The 3,551-nt window shown below is 56.0% G+C and overlaps 1 protein-coding gene across 1 annotated transcript in view; it reads left to right on the forward strand.

Annotated features, from left to right (window-relative positions):
* UBALD2 (UBA-like domain containing 2) overlaps window positions 1-3,551 on the forward strand; it is a 6,011-nt gene that overhangs the window by 1,265 nt on the left and 1,195 nt on the right. The gene's annotated exons all lie outside the window — the stretch shown is intronic.

Raw genomic sequence — 3,551 nt, forward strand, 5'->3', positions numbered from 1 at the left:
CCCCCCAGGGGACTGGGACCCGGGGGTGTCTGTTTATGGAGCGCCACTTCTTGCTGTTGAGTGGCAGCAAACCCCCGCCCAGCCCCACCACCGCTTCCAAACAACCCAGCTCTACGGGGAACAGGAAAGGGACAAATCCACTCCGGCCTGGGAGCTGGGCTCTTCCTAGGTAGTTATGTCCACTCTTTCCTGTTCGTGGGAAAAGACCTAACCCCGAGCCGCCTGGAAGACTTACAGGTTTTTGACTAGATAAGCCAAGAATGCGTTTAATCTCTGTAGGTGAAGACATACAAAGCACAGGAAACAGAAGTGGTTAAGGCCTGAATTTGCTTTCTTCTCTTTTCCAAGCTGGCGCCAGGCCTGGGCCTTTGCCCTGCTGGCCATAAGGCGTCCTGCTCTCCACTGGGCTCAGGACATCCCTTCCCTTTAGAGGTTTGAATGCCTCCTCTTCCCCCTCTAGTCACCAGTGTGCCCTGCTGGGGGAGGAGGGCCCCCCGATAGGGATCGTAAAACACACTCCAGATCTGTTGCGGCTTCTGAAGTGTATTTTTTGCCATTTCTCACGCTCAGTGTCCTTGCCCACAGCTCCCTTCTCAGAGTGGCCACTTTGCCTGGAGAAGCTGCCGTGGGTTCCTCTGCTGTGTCTTGTTCTTGATGCCATGTATTCATGTAGTTACAAAGGACAAGTGGTGGGGGGGGATCTGTTTTGACCCCTTTAACCAGCTTTTCTCTTGGAATGGCCCGTTGTGTATAAATCAAAAAACAAAACTGCATTGGAGTATGATGAGGATTATGCCGGCTGCAGGACTGTGGCGGTTGAGGCCAGGCTCTTGGTAAAACAAGAGGGGTCCATCTCCAGGGGGGCCTCCACCCGCACCTGACTGAGAGGAGGCTGCCGCGTGAGCCTGGGAATGTCCTGGCTCCGTGTCCTCTCAAAGGGGCCCTTGAGGTTTGTTCCATCAACTGGTCATTTCAAAAGGCCCAGGCTTCCGGCTCAGCGACTCTGTGCTGCCTTCAGCAGAGAGGCTCGCCTGCGAGAGCCAGGACTGGTGATCCTTGCAGGTTCTGTGGCTCTTTCCCGCAGGGTTTGTAATCCTTTTGAAGCTTCCCTTGAGGGCTGTTGCCGGTTCTGTAACAGAGGGTATGATTGTTGTCTCCCATGAGTGTAGCATGTATTGAGTACCTAACCAGAACCTGAGCGAACACCATCCCTGCCCTCTTGGAGCTGGTCATTTTTTTAAGAGATAATAAATCAAAGGAAAATGTTACATAAAAATACCAAAAGTGCCCCAGGCCATGAGTAACTGATAAATAGCTGTCCCGTAGATTACTGGACATCAACAGTTGGAGGCATCTTCCCAGATAAGAGGGGGATGGGCTCCCGGGTTAGATTTGGAAGGACCAGGAAGAGGAGAAGAACACTGGCCAGGAAACAGTGGGCCGTTCAGAGCGGGCAGTGGATGCTGGGTGTGCTTGAGAGCTGGGACGCGCTCTCCGTAGCTGTTAGAAGCAGAGCTGGACTTTCACAGGACTTGGTCCAAACCCCTGGTTTCATAGAAGCAGAGAGAAGCTCCAGAGAGGTTAAGGAAGTTGCTTGAGCTCACACAGGCAGGCGGGCACGGGCCTGCTCCGGATCGCTGGCTGGTGAACTGGGGAAGTCGGTCACGATGTTGTGACGCAATCGGCTCCTGCCCCCACCCCCCATTCATTGTTTCCTGCTGCCGAGAAGTCAGCCCTGGAAGGGGGGTGGTGGTGGGGGAATAGTGAAGGGAGGAGGGAAGTGGTCTGGGTGGGGCCAGGCCTGCTGCCTTGGGTCCTGTGGCCTCCCGGGAGAGGACACGGGTTGGAACCCCAGCTGCTGATGGTGGGGGGGCGGGGTCAGCCCAGTTAATCAGAGAGGGTTGCCCTCCCCCCCACCGCCGTGGGCCTGTCCCCATTTGGGGGCTGGAGTTTTTAACTGCAGAGCTGTGTAAGCTCCGACTGAAAGGTGAAGAGTCCTCAAATCTTGCTCCCTGAGCCCTGTGCCTGGGGGAGGGGCCGGTGTTGCTAAAATTAGGAGAAATTCAAAGAAGGGCTCCCATGGCTTCCTGGGAAAGGGAGAAGCGGCCGTGGGGGTCACAACAGGCTCTGTGCAGGCCGTGTTCTCTGCTGCCTCCTCCCTGGGCCCCTGCGAGGTGCTCCTGGATGGCACCTCTATGCTCCCCACATGGCAGGGGCTGGGGGGGGCGGGGGTGGTCTGCCATCCCTGGTGTTTGCAAGGAGGCTGCCAGTTACAGCACACCAGCCTGGCCCCTGCCCTTCCTGGCTGGAGTCCCTGCTCAGGGTTGTGGCAGAAGACAGCAGAGGTTGGCATGTTTGCAGCTACCCCCGGGAAGAGGGGCTGAGTGGACTCCCCCAGACACTGGCAGCCAGTCGCTGGGGACACCAGAAACCGACCTCCCTGGTTTTTGTCCTCAGGGGAGCCTGGGCATGAAGTTACGCTAGATTGACTAATTGCAGAGGAGTAGGGGCTGGGTGGAGGTTAAGAGCTTGGGCCCGCAGACCTGGGAGTCCCCCAGGTTCCGGCTGCTCAGCTTGCATCCTGCAGTGGTGTGCTTTAAGTATTTGGCTATATCAGGTCTTAGTTGAGGCAGGCGGGTTTAGTTTCCCCGTGGCTTGTGTAATCTTAGTTCCCTGACTAGGGATTGAACCTGCGTCCCCCGTATTGGAAGGTGGATTCTTAACCACTGGGCCACTAGGGAGGTCCCTGCTGTGCTGTGTTTTGGGTCAACTGATTTGAGCTCTGGGGCTCGGTTTCCTCATCTCTAACACAGAGAATAATCAGAAAGACCTGGCACCCCCGTGAGGAGTGAGGTGACGAGGCAGAGGCCCTGACGCCTGCCAACCAGCACTGCCGCCGGGCAGGCACAGCTCCCCCTGGGCTGGCCCTTGGAGGGAAACCCCGGATCTGGCTGTCTTCCCTTGACTGGCCACCCTGGGACATCTGAGGGCAGGTTATTGAAGAGCCAGCTGGGTTTTCACCCAGGCTGAAGCGCTAAGCAGTGGTGCCCTGGGCTTCCTCCCTTGTCTCAGCTTTAATCTGACACCCTAGCTCCTGGCTGGAATTAACCGTTTGCTTCTGACACTGGGGATGTCATTCCCAAGCATCAAGAAACACTCTGGGGACTTCTCTGGTGGTCCAGTAGTTAAGACTCTGTGCTCCCAATGCAGGGGGCTTAGGTTATATCCCTGGTCAGGGAACTAGATCCCACCTGCTTGCAACTAAGACCCAGCACAGCCAAACAAGTATTTTTTCAAAAAAGAAACACTTTGGTTTTGACAAAAATTGTAGGAATCCATCCCCATGGTTTTGGTTTTTAGTGGCTCCGTGCAAGGGGTTTTTGTGCTGCTGAAACCTCTTTTGGACTGAACAATGGGAAATAAAAGAGGGTCAGGCCTGGGTGAGCCCCACGGGAAGGCAAGCTCTGTAGGACCTCGGATTGTGGCTTGGGGATCTGGGAGGAGGGCCCACGTGGGCAGCCCTCGAGACCCCCGTGTTCTCTCCCACCAGA

Source organism: Bison bison, unplaced genomic scaffold (assembly GCF_000754665.1).
Source record: "Bison bison bison isolate TAMUID 2011002044 unplaced genomic scaffold, Bison_UMD1.0 scf7180017864371, whole genome shotgun sequence".
Lineage (NCBI taxonomy): Eukaryota > Metazoa > Chordata > Mammalia > Artiodactyla > Bovidae > Bison > Bison bison.